Below are 6,186 nucleotides of genomic sequence, written 5' to 3' on the forward strand. Positions count from 1 at the left end.
TCTCTCGTCATGTCACGTTTGCTGAGCACATTTTTCCTTTCTCACAACGCACTACTACACCATCCAACACCCCTAACTCCGCAAACACCCCCTCTCCCCGTCCTTTCCAACTATATACTCCCCTACCTGCCGAACACAACTTATCACCACCACCATTAACACCCACCATAGCCAATCCCAACCATACACTCACCCCACCCGAGACGTCCCCAACACCCCCGACCCCTGCTCCCTCCCCAACACCCCCGGCCCCTACTCCCACTCCACCACCCAGCCCTGCTCCCACTCCACTACCCAGCCCTACTCCTTCGTCCGACTCTTCCGCTGCGCCGGACTCACCAGTACCCACCTTACCCCCTCGTGCTATTCCTACAGCAGCCCCGATTAATGATCATCGCATGCGTACTAGGGCCAAATCAGGATTTCATCAACCCCAAGACCGCCTAAACCTTCATACCTCCGTATCTCTCACTTCTCTTCCAAAGAATTACAAAACTGCTCTACTTGATCCCAATTGGGCCGCTGCCATGCAAGAAGAATATAATGCTTTACTTCAAAACAACACCTGGCAACTTGTTCCTCGTCCTCCCAATACAAATATTGTTTCTGGCAAATGGATTTTTCGCCAAAAGTTTCACTCCGATGGGAGCGTCTCACGATATAAAGCCAGGTGGGTTTGTCGTGGCTTTTCTCAGCAACAAGGAATTGATTACGAAGAAACCTTCTCTCCTGTTGTTAAATCTAGCACCATTCGCACCGTTCTTAGTGTTGCTGTCTCCTCTTCATGGCCCATTCACCAACTTGATGTTAAAAATGCTTTCCTCCATGGTTCCCTTCAAGAAACTGTCTACTGCTCTGGGTTTTGAAAATCCATCCTTTCCAACTCATGTATGTCTTCTTCAGAAATCTCTCTACGGTCTTAAACAGGCCCCACGAGCTTGGTTTCAACGCTTCTCCTCCTTCATTCAAACAATAGGCTTCACTCCATCTCTTTCCGACACCTCTCTTTTTGTGTATCATCAAACTTCTGACACTGCCTATTTACTTCTCTATGTAGATGATATCATTCTTACCGCCTCCTCTCAAAAGTTCTTAGATCATATTGTCTCTCTTCTTAGATCTGAATTTTCTGTGACTGACCTAGGACTCCTTCATCATTTCTTAGGCACTGCTGTTGTTCGAGATTCCTCCAGCCTTTTTCTTTCCCAACGCCAGTATATTCTTGATCTTCTTAATCGTGCTGGTATGCTTGACTGTCAATCATCTCGCACTCCTGTCGATACTAGTTTTAAACTTTCGGCTACCGGTGAACCCTTTTTCGATCCTACTCTCTATCGTAGCCTAACAGGTGCTCTCCAATATCTCACCATTACTCGTCCTGAAATCTCTTTTGCTGTTCAACAAGCATGTCTCTATATGCATGATCCCCGGGTTCCTCACTATAATCATGTTAAACGCATTCTTCGGTATTTAAAAGGAACTCTCAATCATGGTCTCGACCTCAATAATTCTTCTCCAAACTCGCTTACCGCATACTCTGATGCAGACTGGGCTGGTTGTCCTGACACTCGAAGGTCCACTTCCGGTTTTTGTGTTTTTCTTGGTAACAATTTGATTTCTTGGTCTTCGAAAAGACAGGTTACAGTCTCACGTTCGTCGGCCGAGGCTGAGTATCGCGCTGTGGCACATGCCGTTGCAGATACAATCTGGATTCGGCAGTTACTCTCCGAGCTACACAAGCCTATTGAGCAGGCCACTATTGTCTACTGTGACAACATATCAGCAGTCTACATGACCAGCAATCCAGTTCAACACCGACGCACAAAGCATATTGAGATTGATATTCATTTTGTTCGTGAAAAGGTTGCTCTTGGTCAGGTTCGGGTGCTTCATGTTCCCTCTACGGCTCAGTTTGCTGACATTTTCACCAAGGCACTGCCTACTAAGCCGTTTCAAGATATCTGTTTCAATCTCAACGTTCCGTTTCAAGATATCTGTTTCAGTCTCAACGTCGTCGAGCCTGCCGTTGATACTGCGGGGGATGTTAGAGTAGTCATTATGGTATACGACTTCTAGTCCAAGTCAGTTTTGTACCCCTACCCCAAGTCGGTTTGTACCCTCTTATATACACTTGTATGCCGCACCAAATCATCAATAAGCAATAGTTTTATTCAGCTTTCAATGTGTGTGCTCGTTGTTGATCCGTGCGTGCTAATCCAATCCTTCCGTTTGTAGAGGGGTGGTTGGGGTTTCTGTAGGGGCGAGGAGAAGGTCCGCGAAGCGCACATGACCTCGAGCCAGTCGCCGCCGCCACCTCTCCTCTACCTCTCTCCTCTCCTGAGCCCTTGATGACCTCAAGCCAGTTGCCAGCCATCTCCATGGTCCTCATGTCTGTTTTCTCCAGCGCGCCCTCAAGGCCGGATGATGCAGAGATGTGCGAAGGATCCAGATGGTTGTCGTCGTCTTCTGTGTATGATGGACCCTCGGCGGCGCGATGCCTGTCCGGCGTCACCAATCAGAGAAGCTAGACTGAAGCAGAGGCAGACAGCAGCCTGAAGTTGTGAACCAGAAAGTTCGAGTGCTAGATAAGTGCCCCCTATCTTCCTCTTTCCTCGAGGTAAGTTTCCATGTATCCATCCCTCCAATGCGAATCTCACTGTTTGAGCATTGCTCTTCCTGATTGATGTCTTCCATGTATTCATCCCAGTTCATTTAGTATTTCTCGGCAAACTAATGGCTCATAGGAATGGTAACTCAGTGCGATTTTTAGGTAAATCATGTTACTGTATCATGGTTGTTATATCTTAGTAAAAAACGAACAAATATATCATGATTTATACTGTGCGGGTGCTCACAATATCCTTCTTTTCATAGCCGTCTTACAAATAAAACGTGAATCTCTGATTTGTCAAATGGTTCTTGATGAAAATATAGAAATGATGATAATACAAAAAGAATACACGGTTGCCATTGTGTGTGAGTGAATCTACATATTTATTCCTAATGTTCAACTTACTGGCACTGATGCTATGTTGTATATCTCTTAGTCAAACTATGAAACTATGATTTGTCAAACTCTGTTTGCGAGTATTTGTTCTTTCAAGTGAGTTTTTAATGGCTTTCACTTTTTTCTCATTCATGCCTTGAAAATAATGGTTTAAGCAATTTTAGATTAGATTGTTCTGATTGCGGTCGTTCTGGTGAGTGATATTGCAACAATTTTACATACTACCTCAGTTTCTGAAATAGTGGATGCTCGTTTGATTTGTGTTACTTTATTTCAAGGTGTCTGCTCTTTTGCGCATAGTTAGAAAGGTCAACATAAGGATTAATCAGAGGTACGCATCATTATGTAAAACTTATCTACTTTGCATCATGAATTGATCAAAGGATACAAAATTAGCATTCTGCTTTACGAACACTAGCTGGCAAGTGATCCATACTGTTTCAGCACGCCGAGACTTAGTTTTGTGGCAATACCGTCTGATGGTTTAAATTGATGGCTTTGCAAGGTGGCAAGGTGATTGTATGAACAAACAACTTCTTGAGTCAATGAACTTTATTAGAGGGATACCATTGTTATTCTGTTAAGGTGGTCGTATGGACAAACAAATTCTTGAGTCGATGAACTTTATTAGAGGGATACCATTGTTATTCTGTTAAGGTGGTTGTATGGACAAACAACTTCTTGAGTCAATGAAATTTCTTACCGATTGACTCCTCCCCACGTCCAGAAATGTCTGCATCTGATATTTCTCTCCTCTGGTTCGTGTCAGGTAATGAAGACAATACACGTGTATTTGATAGACACAAGTACGGACGGTTATACATGGAATACACTTTCAACATTACAGTTCAACATTCTAGAAGAAGGAATTACTACTCTACTCCAATCTGAGTGTGGTATGAGCTCATCTCTTGACATGTTTGTGTGACCTGCGGTGTTTACCTGTGTCTTGCTTGTTTTGACCATTGCTTATTATTCCTGATTGTCTTTGATGGGTGAGTTTCAGCTACATACAAAGCATCGCACACTCAGAATTTGAGTGGTGCTAATAGAACTCTTGAGAACACGATCTGGCGCTTTTGAGAATCAAAGCATTGAAATTTTTGTTTAAATGCATGGACGGTTATACATTGAAATTCATGTCTGGTTAGTTTGTATCTCCTGTTGATTTGTGTTTACATAATTCTTGTAGTTGTGTAAGTTTTCCTCAATTATAAGGCCTTTATAGAATGCTAAAGCTTCAGATCTTTGCTTGTGTAGTTTCACTGAATTAAACTTCTCTAAAATAAATCAGAACAGATCTTACTCTTAGATATTTAGTTTAGGTGTTTTTGTTACTGCAGGCCCTTGTCCAGATGGAGGACTTGGCTTCTTTAGTGAGGATGATACAATACTAAACTACGATTAAACAGAGTGTGACGTAAGCTTCTTGTTACCTTATGTGGGTACTTCTAAGTAAAATTTTCCTTTTGGTGCTTCAAAACCAACCGATCTTCTACTTGTACAGCCATTTTTATTTATTTTTCTTGAGCTTCTACTATTACTTCTCATTTATTTCTTAATGCAGCTTCATTCAGATTTAAGTGCGCTACTGCTAGTCATCTCTTGCGACTGCGTGCAGCTTGCTTCTGACAGAGCCAAGTCATGCCCTCATGAGGTTCCGTTCTTCAGCCAAACTGAATTTTAAGTGTGCCTTTTGCATTTTGCTCGTTCAGGTGTCGGATTTCCCAGCTCAGTTGTAAGGAGAACGCTCCTGTGCTTGGCGCTGAGGTATGTGTGTGTCTCTCGACTCTCGTTTCAGTGCAAGATTCAGTGCCAAAATGTATGAACATCTATCCAATATCTCTTGTTTGCTGTCTGTCAGAGTTACCAAACTTCCTGAAGATGTGAAGAAACAATCCGAAGACCCAGATAGCAGGTACTAACCGGCTGTATGTATTTTTCATCAGGATTTCAGTTATGGCTGCTGCACTTCAGACTTCAGAAATCCAAAGTTTTGATTGATATACAATGTGTGCTTCCGTTCATGTCAAATTTGATAGTTGAAAACAGTTTTAAGGGAGGACTTCAAAGAATATTTTGCCAAATTTGTTAAGTGCTGGTAATTTGATTTTTTGTGGTCCATCTTTTTTCTTCACAATTTGTTCTCATACCATGACTAGCAATCTTTGTTTACATACTATTACTATGCGAGTGTATGACCTGTAAGATACCCTATTGTTGATGTGATATTATTGCAGATTTAACTCTTAAGCTTACTAAAATAATAGGCAAAGAAATCAGAAGTTTTAACTCAATTGCCATAATATTTTATTCACATATACCTTCACTATTAGGTTTTGTAGTAAAGAAAATTTTAACTCCCAAGCTTGCTGGGAAAAGCACAGAAATCAGAAGTCTCAGGAGGCGCACGCACTGAGGGGTCCGCACCGCACAAGTATTTAAAGCTGGTAGCATGTTTCATATTTTGTCTGATGAAATTTATGTGTCAAAACATTATTGCAGAGTATGGCATGGGCGGTAAAATCTCAACCAAAGGCGGTCGATCATATCTCTAACTTGCAAGAATACAAGAACTTTATGCCGAAGGATATATGTGCTCTCCGACTCTTTAAATTTGGCATTTTATGCTCTGTAGAATCACCAAAAGAAATACACATGCATGAAACTTCTATGCTTGCTCTACTTAATCAACACTCTTGCTGCTGTAGTTCTATTGCCATGTCTTGTATTTTTAACAACCAACATGCAACTATCGCTCTTTTGGACTGCATGTCTACTCGCTGAAGTAAGAATCATGTCATACATAGATTTTAACTAATACGCTAGCTTGATCAGTGCGCAAAATCACGCCTCAAGAGGCGTCACTAGGTGGCGCCCCAACTACTAGTTTATAGAGCAAAGAGGCAGTGCGGGAGGCCACGGAGGTGGGCACAACCCACCAGGGTGCGTTTGGGCCCCATGCGCGCCCAGGTGGGTTGTTCCCCCCTCGGGGCACCCCTCAGGTACTTCCTTGGCCCAACTTGTGTCTTTTGGTCCAGAAAAAATCACCAAAAAGTTTCGCTACTTTTGGACTCCGTTTGGTATTGATTTTCTGCGACGTAAAAAACAAGCAAAAAAATAGCAACTGACACTGGGCACTATGTCAATAGGTTAGTCTCAAAAAATGATATAAAGTT

At 42.4% G+C, this 6,186-nt stretch overlaps 1 long non-coding RNA gene across 9 annotated transcripts; it reads left to right on the top strand.

Moving 5' to 3' along the window:
• Positions 1-2,178: 2,178 nt before the first annotated feature.
• LOC123097983 (uncharacterized) lies at positions 2,179-5,701 on the top strand. 9 transcript variants are annotated; one of them, XR_006447608.1, is made up of 7 exons: positions 2,179-3,338; positions 3,513-3,664; positions 3,777-3,903; positions 4,351-4,427; positions 4,575-4,777; positions 4,872-4,925; positions 5,513-5,701. It is a non-coding gene; the product is annotated as an uncharacterized lncRNA (long non-coding RNA). The 9 variants fall into 9 exon arrangements; XR_006447605.1 differs by having other exon boundaries at positions 2,179-3,664; XR_006447603.1 differs by having other exon boundaries at positions 3,513-3,903.
• The last annotated feature ends 485 nt before the right edge of the window (positions 5,702-6,186 follow it).

The sequence above is a fragment of the Triticum aestivum genome, chromosome 4D, assembly GCF_018294505.1.
Source record: "Triticum aestivum cultivar Chinese Spring chromosome 4D, IWGSC CS RefSeq v2.1, whole genome shotgun sequence".
NCBI classification, from domain to species: domain Eukaryota; kingdom Viridiplantae; phylum Streptophyta; class Magnoliopsida; order Poales; family Poaceae; genus Triticum; species Triticum aestivum.